This window comes from Diospyros lotus, chromosome 1, assembly GCF_014633365.1.
Source record: "Diospyros lotus cultivar Yz01 chromosome 1, ASM1463336v1, whole genome shotgun sequence".
Taxonomy (NCBI): domain Eukaryota; kingdom Viridiplantae; phylum Streptophyta; class Magnoliopsida; order Ericales; family Ebenaceae; genus Diospyros; species Diospyros lotus.
Genome location: NC_068338.1, coordinates 25,010,471 through 25,022,500, shown reverse-complemented (window position 1 = coordinate 25,022,500; position 12,030 = coordinate 25,010,471). Strand labels below are relative to the sequence as shown.

Sequence of the window (12,030 nt, the reverse complement as noted above, 5' to 3'; positions counted from 1 at the left end):
GAATTAAAGCAAACAGTTTAGTTGAAATTTTATTAGTGATTGGGTAGGACACTCGATGATGTTTAGATATAACACATACATCACATTGAAATTGACTTTGATCTAGAGTACCAAATAATGTAGGAAACATATTTTTTAAAAGAGTGAAAGGAGAATGACCTAATGGATAGTGCTGCAGCCAGATTTCCTTATGACCTGAGGTGACCTAAGATGAGCAAGCAACTGATCTCTTTTAGGCTAATTCCCTTCCCTCATTAGGTAGTACAACCCATTGTGTTCTCTAGCAGCACCAATCATCTTCCCTGTTGTCATGACCTGAAACTCACACAAATGAGGGGAGAAAATAGCATGACAATTCAAATCTTTGGTTAGTCGATGAATAAACACAAGATTGGCTGACAAATTTGGTACATGAAGTGCCCTTTTAATAGGAAAATTAGGGCTAAGAGTGACCTTGCCCTGTCCGGTGATTGGAACTAAGATTCCATTGGCTATTGTAATTTATTTAGAGGTTGCAAGAGGTTGATAGGTGTCAAAAACATGGGCATTAGGGGTTATTTGGTCGGTTGCTCCTGAATCTAGGATCCAAATATCCTTTTTATCAGTTTTTGAGGTAGAAAAGGATGCAAAGTGTAAACAACTACTTGGATTACCTTGATGAGCGAGTGAGCAAGCCCCATCTTGAAGCGTTTTTAGAAAAGACTTGAGTTTGTTAATTTCATCAGAGTTCAACTGAGTAAGATTAGAACCTAAGAGGGGTTATGTCTTATCAGTTGGTGCTTCTTCTTCTTGTCCCTTGCTAGATAGATACGCCTAGTTCTTGGTTGCCATGTTTTTTAGGCCTCCCATCTGGATTAGAACAGCTTGTCACGACCCCAAGGAATCCCCAGGGATATAATAGTCATACGAATTATAGGTTTCTTATTTTGATTATATTTCTGTTATAGCTGCTAGTATATCCAATTGTAAGCCTATAAATAGGCTTGAGTAGTTAGAGAATGGCATGCTTATGAATGATAATTGAATTCCACTTTCCCTCCGTTCTCTCTCTTTCTCTTTCTCTGTAAATCTTCTCCAACACTTGTTGTCCCTTCCTCTCTGTTCCACTTCTATTCTTATTGTCTCCCTCCAATTCCTCTCTCGTTCTCTCTTGAATTCTTCTCAATTTTTCATCTAAACCCTAGCAAAACCCTAGGGTCGTAACATTTGATATCAAAGCTACCGTTCCTCGGCGATTTTCTCTGTTGAGTAATTCCGACAATTATCAGCATTGAATTCTAGCCATTCTAGTTCGACTTTTAAAGCAGAAGCAAACTAGGTGATTTTCAAATGTGATTCCGACACTTTCTATTAGCTGATCTAGCGAAGCAGAACAACAAAATTCTTGGCTAATATTGAGGCGTATCGGAGTAGCAATTCTGTGAAGTTAATTTAGTAAATCAACAAAGAGAATCGCTTCTCAAGAGACTGCTTCGAGTTTTGATTGAGGTGAGCAAAGGCGAATCAGAAACCACCACACGCATGGAAGTGAATCGAAGTGACCAGAGTGTAAGCGACTTCTGGCAATTGATTGAGCTGCAATTTAAATGGAGATTAACGCATCGAAGTGAAGTAGATCGAAGCTGACCGCAATTGCAATTGCTTTCAACGACAAACTCAGATTATGTAGGAAGAGGAGTTATGCAGCGGAAGTTGCTTTGGAAGCGAGAACAGTGGATGGTGATTCGGTGGTGACTCTGCTGGGGAATTTGATTCGCATTGATCGGTGTAGAAAGCGACTAGTTGCAAGGCGGAACTGAACTTGAATTTGAATGGAGAAGCTGAGCAAAGCAAACGTTGGTCGAAAGTGAATCAGATCTAAAAGGTGAAGCTGAGGCACGACTGAAGCAGAGCCTTGGGCGATTCAAGAATTCAAGGGAATTCCAAGAAGAGGTCAGTGATTGGGTGAGGGTGGGGTGATCCTAGAATCACTTTGATTCTGGCAACTCTTCACTGCAAGACTCAGAATTGTTGAAGGTGCAATCAATCAGCTGCATCTAGGTGGCTACTTTGTGAGGTTCTAGTGATGGAATTCTAGTGAAGTTGGAAGTTGTGAGCAGGCGAACTTGAAGGCCGAACAAATTCAATCTTCGGTTGCGGAATTGAAGTTGAGGCAAGAAGGAAGCTGCGGTCGGAAGTGGTGAGAAGGGAATCAATAATTTTTAGAAGCAACTTGTGGTCTTTGGAAGCTGTTATAGGGGCGGACAATTGCTGATCTACAACAATTCCGATAAGAATTAGCGATCAAGCCAAAGAGCAACTCCGACTGTTTGTTTTACATCGCTAGGTCCAGATTGGGAATTATTCGAAGAAGTAAGATGCATTCGGAATTGAGAACTGAATGATGATTGAGGGAATTAGGATGAAATAGATTGAATTGAGGATGGAGGCGTTGTGGTTCGGGATGATGCAAACACACAGGGCAATGACCCACAACCGAGGGTATATTGCGACCATAAGAGAAAACATACGGGAGGATGTAGCTGCCTCTCAAGAAGGAATGCAGAGAAGTTGGGAGAGGCATCGAAAAACGAGGGAGCAACATGGCCAACACTTAGAAATTAGACCAGAAAATGTCTTAATTTCATACTAATGAATGTGTACAACATCCTCTTTTAAGGAGAGGATTATTAGCAAAGAAGGAAGGAAATAAATGACAGCAACCTACCATTATTAACTTTCTATATTTACATATTATTTACATAAAACACTGATCCTAGAATATTCTAGGATCAAGATTAGATTAGCATAATTCCAGCACTCCCCCTCAAGCTGGTTTTGTAGATGTCTTCCATAGCCAGCTTGCCAATAAGTTTATCAAACTGCTTCTTGTGTAGACCCTTAGTTAGAATATCAGCAATTTGTTTGGTGGTTGGAAGGTATGGCATGCATATTATTCCAGCATCGATCTTCTCCTTGATGAAATGTTTGTCCACCTCTATATGTTTCGTACGGTCATGCAATACTGGATTAGGAGCTATAGAGATGGCAGCCTTGTTGTCACAATAGACTTTTATGGGTACTGAATGAGAAAACATCAGCTCTTCAAGTATTCATTTGATCCACATTCCCTCACAAATTCCATGGGCAACAACTCTAAACTTTGCTTCTGCACTACTTCTAGCCACCACATTTTGTTTTTTGCTTCACCAAGTGACTAGGTTTCCCCTAACAAAAGAACAGTAGCCCGAAGTAGATCTCCTATCGTTAATACTTCCTGCCCAATCTGCATCAGTGTAGATCTCAATTTGCAGGTGACCATGTTTCTTAAACATTAATCCTTTGCTGGGTGTCCCTTTAAGATATCTTAGGATTCTGTAGACCACCTCGAAATGCTCTGCATAAACTGGCTTGCCATACTAACTGCAAAAGCAATATCGGGCCGCGTATGAGATAAGTAGATTAACCTACCCACAAGTCTTTGATATTGTTCCCTGTTCTTCACTTCTTCAGCTTTGGCAGCCTGTAATTTCACATTAGGCTCAATGGGAGTCTCTGACACCCTGCAATTGAGTAAACCTATTTCTGCAAGAAGATCAAGTACATATTTTCTCTAATTGACGAAAATACCTTATTTGAATCTTGCAAACTCCATTCCAAGAAAGTATTTTAGAATGCCCAAGTCCTTAATTTGGAACTCCTTTGCAAGTTTCTTCTTGAGGGTTGCTAATTCTGTCTCATTATCACTAGTTAAAATAATGTCGTCAACATAAACAATCAAAATTGCAACTTTACCATCTTTTGAGTGTTTATAAAATATAGTGTGATCTGCCTGACTTTGAAAAAAGCCATAACTGGTAACTGCCTTTCCAAAGCGTTCAAACCATGCTCTCGGTGACTGTTTGAGACTGTACAAGGATTTCTTCAGTCTGCATACTTTGTCACTCCCAAATTTCTTTTCGAATCCCGGAGGCAAACTCATGAAAACCTCCTCTACAAGATCACCATTAAGAAACGCATTTTTGACATCAAGCTGGTGTAGAGGCCAATCTGAATTTACGGCAAGAGACAACAGGACTCTGATAGAGTTTATTTTAACAACATGAGCAAAGGTCTCCTGATAATCAATCCCATAAGTCTAGGTGAAAACTTTAGCCACCAATCTGGCTTTGTACCTATCAATGTTCCCATCAGCCTTACACTTTATTGTAAACACCCATTTACACCCTACTATTTTCTTGCCTTTGGGCAAGCAAACTATCTCCCAAGTGCCACTTCGCCTTAGAGCATTCATCTCTTCTATGACTGCTAATTTCCAATTCGGATCATTCAAAGCTTCCTGTATATTCCTTGGAACAAACAAGTGTGAAATCCTATATGTAAAAGCTTTATGAGTTTTTGATAATCTGTAGTAAGAGATATATTTAGCAATAGGATGTTTAGTGCAATTTCTGACACCTTTCCTAATTGCTATAGGAACATCAAGATCAGGAATAGTAGGAGAATAATTGATAATAGTTGAAGAATCAACTGGGGAACTATTGGGTACAATTGAAGGGAGTAAATTAGACGTTGAAATGGGACTTCTTGAACTTACAGTGCCATTGCTCGGGTTTTCAGACTGGTTTTGTGTAGAGCTGACATTCAGGTCTTTGTTCCTTTGATGAGATCTCTACCTAGTATAAACCTGAAACTCAGAATTTAGATCGTGATAATCGGTTTGTATTACTTCTCCCCCTGCACGAGAAACTCCTTTACTTGGCACCAAAGAACCAGAATCTCCTAAGTGACCATTATCAGAAACATGTGGTTCTTGAGTGGGACATATTGCATTTGGAAGTGGGACAGAAACATCCAAAAATTTTCTTTAACTTCATGTGTCTCCCCCTGAAGAGAATTTTGGGTAAAATAAGGTTTTGCAAAAAATGAAACATCCATACTGATATGGATTTTGTTTGTGAGAGGATCATAACACTTATTGTAATACCCAAGAAATTTGGATTATTTGAAAATAAGTGTTTTATTAGAAAAACGAATTTCAGGGAACATTCGTATCTAAATAGGCCGAAAAATTGACCGAATCGACTGCAGGGAGTGCCCTGGAGCCGAGATGCCAAAAGAAAATGATATGGCCGTGATAAGTATTTTGAGGCATGATTTATAGCATAGAAAGAAATGAGATCGAGAATAGTTTTTGGTACAGCTAAAATGCAGCTGCCAATTAGGCTGCAATACCGAATTTTTATAGACAACTTTCGGGAAGTCAACGGAAGCTTGAAGAGGCTTCGATTTTTCATAAGGAACAACCCTTCAGTGGTTTCAAGAAGAAACGAAGAGGTTTAGGACCAAAACGAAGATTCGGGCCTAAGTGCAGTTTTCTAAAATTGCCAGAAGGAGGCCAAAACAATGTTTTTTCGGAATCTTCAGGGGTCAAATGGATGTTTTAGGACATGAGGGCCTTAAAGGCAATTATGAAATGTTGAGGGGTTAAGTAGAAATGGGACAAAGTGAGAAACCCAAAACTTGGAGGGCCCAAAGCGCAAAATCAGCAAAGTTTGGCCCTAGGATTCGATCAACCCACTGAAAGTCGCCGAACGACCATCTGGAGCACCAGGGCTGCATGAGCGATGTAGCGACCCGTAAATTGCGATTTAATTTAATTATTCATTATTGGGGTAATTTAATTTAAAAGGAATATTAAAATAATTTGTTATTATAAATAAAAATAAATTATGTGATTTTAAGGAAATAAGAAATTAGGGTAATTAATTATTTTATTTTGGAATATTTTGGGAATTAGAAAAAAATTGAAATAAATTAAATTGTGTGATTTTTGATAGTTTTGGGCGTTAGTGTAAATATCATAGGGTGTGTGTGTGTGAATAATGGAAGTTGGAGGGTGTTGATGCGAATTCCAGAAAGGGCTGAAAAGTCACCTTAAATATAACGTAAGGCATATATATGTTGAAGGTGGCGTGCAGGCGTGAGCGGTCGAGCGCGAGGTGGCTAGGCAGCGGACGCGGGATCGATTCCGCGGGTGGGTAGGCGCGCGAGGCTAGAATTTTGGCTGATTTATTTCAGCCACTAGGCGTCGAAACGATGTCGTTTCGATTGAGGCGGTGGCCTTCAGTGGCTGGCCCGCGCGCTGCCACATGGCTGCGCCTCTTTTGCCCATTTTTTCCCCTATTTAAAGCCCAAATCGGGCGTTCTTTTTGCAATTGAAACAGCATCAATTTTGGAGAAAAATCAGTGCGTGCGCGAGCCCGAAATTTGGAGAAATTTGGTGGAAAATTCAGAGTAATTCAAGTTTAATTGAAGATTTAAATTGCCAGGTATGTAGACAAGCTAGTAATTAATATTCTCTACGGTCGGAATTTCCTTTAGAGTCCAAATTTGTTAATTTTGGCAAATAATTTGGATATTGCAGTGTGTATAATTTTTACCATGTTTGGCCAAAACGAGCCTAAAGATATCTTCGTAAAGGCAAGTTCTTTATACCCTTTTCGTCGATCCTTTCGTTGTCAATTTATTTGACCTCCCTTCGTTTGTTTTAGCTGTTAATAAATTATGAAATTTTAAACAGTTTGTTTTAAAATTTAATTTATTAAACTGGTCTCGAGGATTTTATTCATTGGTTGCCTACAGGGGTTTGTGCCACCTCCAAGCCTATGGAAATGATGCCGTACTCACTTGGGGCTAGGTTCTTAGCTATTCGAGCATTATTATGGATTTTGGTTGTTTATAGGCTAGAGCGGTTGGGCAGTGCGAGCAAGGATCGGTTGTTCGGTGACGGAGTGACGGTCGTACGGTCTATCTTAGGCCATCGGCTGGTCTCTCCTATCCACTGACCGTTGACCGGTGCCAAGCACTGTTGACTGGCTCTGCCGTTACGTGATTATAGCATGACTGGTATCATTTTATTCTTGTTGCATGTTTTGGTGTGCACATGGGTACGGGCTGCATGTTGGGGTTTTCATGATCTGGTTATGCTTGGTCACGGACATCCTAGCTTGGTTATGATGCATCCAGTACGGGCATATGCATCGCGTGTGGTTTACTATACGGGCAGAGCATGGCCTGATGCCTGGATGTATGGGCGCCAGTGTATTACGTTGATGCTCACTACGCCATTGCATTGTTATGTGAATTGCATGGTTACTGGTAGTATTTAGTTCTCGGATGGGAGTACCGTTTCGAGGGAGCCTATGGCTCGGGTGTCGAGGCTACTGACATGGATACGGGTGACGAGAGTACCGACCTGGGACAGTGCGCACAGGTTTGTTGGAGATCTATGTTGCCTTTCAGGGCAGCGGCAGGTTGGTATGGGACTTGGGTGCCAGGTGTCTTATGTGGGCCCCAAGGACCGGTATGTGCTATTATTATGCTGCACTATTATATTGTTGCGTCACATGGTTTGTGTGTACGTGCGAGATTGTGTTGGGGTGATTTCCTCGAATTACTGTATAGCCTTCCTTTTCTTATAACTTGCTGAGTCTTGCGACTCACCTTGCTTTTCATCATTCCAAGTAAGGGTAAAGCGAAGGCCGAGGGCGAGGATCGTTCCACTTAGCAGCCAGCCGTATCAGTAGGTGTACATTTAGCTTGCCCCCGTTGTCTCTGATGTTTTGTTAGGAGTTCTGTCTCTCATTTTTTACTGTGTCGGGTTGTTCCTTGTATCTTTTATTTGTTGGCACAGGTGTCTGTATATTTTTATATACTCCGTGACCGCTATTCCAGCGGGGTACTTGTGGGCATGCATGTTTTTTGTTTTGCTTCCGCTGTTGTATTTCTTATGTATGCATGCCAGGATATTTTTGTCTTGTGTCTATTTCTCTTCCCTTATGTAAGCGCTTTCGTTCGGATAAACCGGGTGGTTGGGATATCCGGGCGGGGATGCTTACAATGTTGGTATCATAGCGTCATTGAGTCAATTTGGGGGACAAGTAACTATACACCAAGGCTGTTAGGTAGAGTTAGAGTGTTAGGTCGTGTCTGTCATTTCGAAATGCATTCTAATTAATCTTGGTTATGTAGGACTCATGGACGCACGTCGTGGACGAGGTCGTGGTAGACCGCCGGCGAGAGGTAGAGGGCATCTTGTTCCTACTCCTGAGGTACAGGCGACAGGTGCAGGAGATGAGACACAGCCAGGGCCTCCGGACATGCAGGTGACATTGGCAGGTATCCTACGAGCTGTGGATGTACTGGCAGCATCACAGTTACGTCAGGAGCGCAGTCATGATGGTAGGACCACTACGGCCCAAGCGTCGCACTCAGGTACGCCAGGGGCAAGGGATAGTTCTGGTGCTGCATTGCTTAAAGATTTTATGGCCCTACGTCCACCAGAGTTTAGTGGAGGCGCCGACGCGACAGAGGCCAAGGATTGGCTATTGGCAGTGGAGAAGCATTTGCGATCTATAGGCTGTGCAGAGGCCCATAGGGTTCGACTGGAGACCTTTCTGTTGCGAGGTGACGCCGAGCGATGGTGGGAGACCACCAGACACGATATGGTGATGAGGGCCCGACATGGGCACAGTTTGTCTCGGCGTTCAATGAGACTTATGTACCAACTTGGGTTAGAGAGCAAAAGGTGTTCGAGTTTATTGACTTACAGCAGGGGAGCAAGATAGTTACACAGTATGAGACTGATTTTGTGGCGTTATCTCGTTATGCTCCAAAGTTAGTGACCCCTGAGTCTTGCAGAGTCAACAAGTTTCAGAGGGAGTTGCGACCAGAGATTCGCCACGCCATGGCTGGTATCGAGGCACCCGACTTTCCTTCAGTTGTTCAGCGGGCCTATGCGGTTGAGCGGGACCGATTGGAGGCTCGATCGGACCAGTTAGTCATGAAAGGTACAGGGAGTAGCAGTAAGAAGAGAAAATGGGATGCGGACAATAAGAGTTCAGGGCTTCCACAGTGCCGGCAGTGCGGGCAGAGACACCAGGGGCAGTGCCGGTATGTACGTCGGGACGTGTGTTATTGCTGTGGTCAGCCGGGACATTTAAAGAGAGACTATCCACAGGGGCCTAAACCGGCTACACCGGCCCCACCAGCTACACCGGCCACAGGGCAGGATATCATTTGCTTTCCCTGTGGACAGAGAGGCCATCGAGCGAACGTGTGTACCAAGCCAGCACAGATTGGAGGGCTACGGACTGGAGAGCCCAGACCAGCTCAAAGACAGTCTACACCTGGGGCACAAGGTCCAGGAGCACCATTACCCCTACCAACAGCACAGCGCCCAGGGCCTACAGAGAGAGTACAGATGCAGGGGAAGGCATTTGCGGTGACAGCGGCCGAGGCAGCTGAGGGCAGTGACACAGTACAAGGTATACTTTCTTTCCATAGTCACGACGTACGTGCCTTATTTGATACAGGTTCTACCCACTCTTTCATAGCACCCCATCTGTTGCATAAGATCTCGATCCCGTGTAACCCCTTGCCATATGATTTGTCTGTTTCGACACCGGGAGGGACGGTCTTGTTGGGGAATGAGATGGTCAGGGATTGCGAGATAGGGATTCATGACCAGGTATTTTTAGGGGATCTCGTTATTTTGGCGATCCAGGATTTTGACTTATTGTTGGGTATGGATTGGCTTTCACGGCACTATGCTCGAGTTGATTGTCGTCGGAAGGTGATTTCATTTGAATGCCTGGGGAGATCAGTTGTTACATACCGGGGTGTGAAGCCAGTGGTGACTACGCCGATGATATCAGTTATGCACGCCGAGAGGCTTATACGACGTGGGTGTGAAGCCTATTTTGCATTTGTGACCGTGATAGCTGGGGAGAAGAAAGAGTTGGCTGCCTATCCTATGGTGCAAGACTTTCCGAATGTGTTCCCAAATGAGTTGCAGGGACTACCACCGCACCGGGAGATTGATTTTGCAGTCGATCTGATACCAGGTACGCAGCCCATTTCCAAGGCTCCTTACCGTATGGCTGTTAATGAATTGAAAGAACTCAAGGTGCAGTTGCAAGATCTTTTAGAGAGAGGTTTTATTCGACCGAGCACATCACCATGGGGGCCCCCAGTATTATTTGTGCGTAAGAAGGACGGGTCTATGCGATTATGTATCGACTACCGATAGCTTAATCAAGTAACAGTTAAGAATAAGTACCCCCGTATCCCATGTGGATGATTTACTGGATCAGTTGCGTGGTGCGTCGATGTTCTCCAAGATAGATTTGCGGTCAAGTTATCACCAGGTGCGGGTCAAAGATGAGGATATTGCGAAGACCGCATTTCGTACATGTTACGGCCATTACGAGTTTGTGGTCATGTCATTTGGGCTGACCAATGCACCTGCAGTATTTATGGATCTAATGAACAAGGTATTCAAGGAATATCTGGATTCCTTTGTCATAGTTTTTACTGACGACATCCTAGTCTACTCACCGAGCCTGAGATACACGAGGTGCATCTGAGCATGGTTCTGCAGAAACTCAGAGAGGAGCAGTTGTATGCCAAGTTTTCTAAATGTGAGTTTTGGCAGACCCGAGTTGTATTCTTGGGACACGTGGTCTCAGGTGAAGGTATCTCAGTAGATCCAGAGAAGACCAGAGTCGTGATGGATTGGCCTAGACCGATGACAGTGACGGAGATTCGGAGTTTTCTTGGCCTTGCCGGGTATTATCGACGATTCATAGAAGGTTTTGCACGGCTTGCATCACCCATGACGAAGTTGACAAGGAAGGGCGCCAGATTTATTTAGGACGAGTCTTGTGAGAGATCCTTTCAGGAGTTGAAGCGGCGTTTGACTTCGGCGCCAGTACCGACAATACCCAGGAGTGGTGAGTTATTTACTGTTTACAGTGATGCCTCATATGCAGGGCTAGGGTGCGTTTTGATGCAGAACGGTCGAGTGAATGCTTATGGATCCAGACAGTTGAAGAGGCACGAAGAGAATTACCCTACCCATGATCTAGAGTTAGCGGCTGTAGTATTTGCTTTGAAGATTTGGAGGCATTATCTTTATGGCGAGAGAGTTTAGATTTCCACGGATCACAAGAGCCTTAAGTACCTCTTTTCACAGATGGAACTCAATATGAGACAACGCCGTTAGTTAGAGCTACTTAAAGATTATGACTGTGAGATCCTCTATCACTCAGGTAAAGCTAATGTGGTAGCGGATGCATTGAGTCGCCGTGGAGCATCAGTTGCAGCTATGATGGTGCAAGAGTGGTTCTTACTGGAGCAGATGAGTGACCTTACTATCTCAGTGGCACCAGACAATCCTACACTCTATTATGCTGCCATGAGTATCCATTCAAATCTAGAGGGTCAGATTCACGATCGACAGCGACAGGATGTGGAGTTTGGCGAGATCATGGCTGATATGGAGAGATTTGGGCCATTGGGGTACAGCCAGAGGGACGATGGCTTGCTATTGTTCCGTAGACAGATTTGTGTGCCGAGTGACAGTGATATCAGGCAGAGGATCCTAGAGGAGGCTCATCGTTCTCCCTATACTATTCATCCTGGAGCGACGAAGATGTATCAAGGCTTACGGCGTCAATATTGGTGGAGCGGCATGAAGAGGAGCGTAGCAGAGTTTATATCACGATGCTTGGTGTGCCAGCAAGTTAAAGCTGAGCACCAGAGGCCCGCGGGATTGTTACGACCTTTATCTGTGCCGGAGTGGAAATGGGAGCGCATAGCTATGGATTTTGTCTTAGGATTGCCACGATCCAACCGGGGATACGATTCGATATGGGTGATTATCGACCGGTTGACTAAATCAGCGCACTTCCTACCTGTCAAGAAGAACTATCCCATTCATCGACTGGCCAAGTTATATATTGATGAGGTGGTGAGACTGCACGGAGTGCCAGCCAGTATTGTGTCAAATAGGGACCCTCGGTTCACTTCACGATTTTGGGAGGCGTTACAAAGTGCTATGGGGACCCAGTTGACTTTCAGTACAGCTTTCCACCCTCAGACCGACAGGTAGTTGGAGCGAACCATACGGACTTTGGAGGACATGTTCCGTACCTGTGGAGTTTGCCTACAATAATAGCTTCCAGGCTAGTATTGGGATGGCACCAT

The 12,030-nt window shown here is 43.9% G+C and overlaps 1 protein-coding gene across 3 annotated transcripts in view; it reads left to right on the top strand.

Moving 5' to 3' along the window:
- Positions 1-12,030, top strand: part of LOC127811638 (pentatricopeptide repeat-containing protein At3g12770) — a 99,412-nt gene that overhangs the window by 57,939 nt on the left and 29,443 nt on the right. The window lies entirely within an intron of this gene.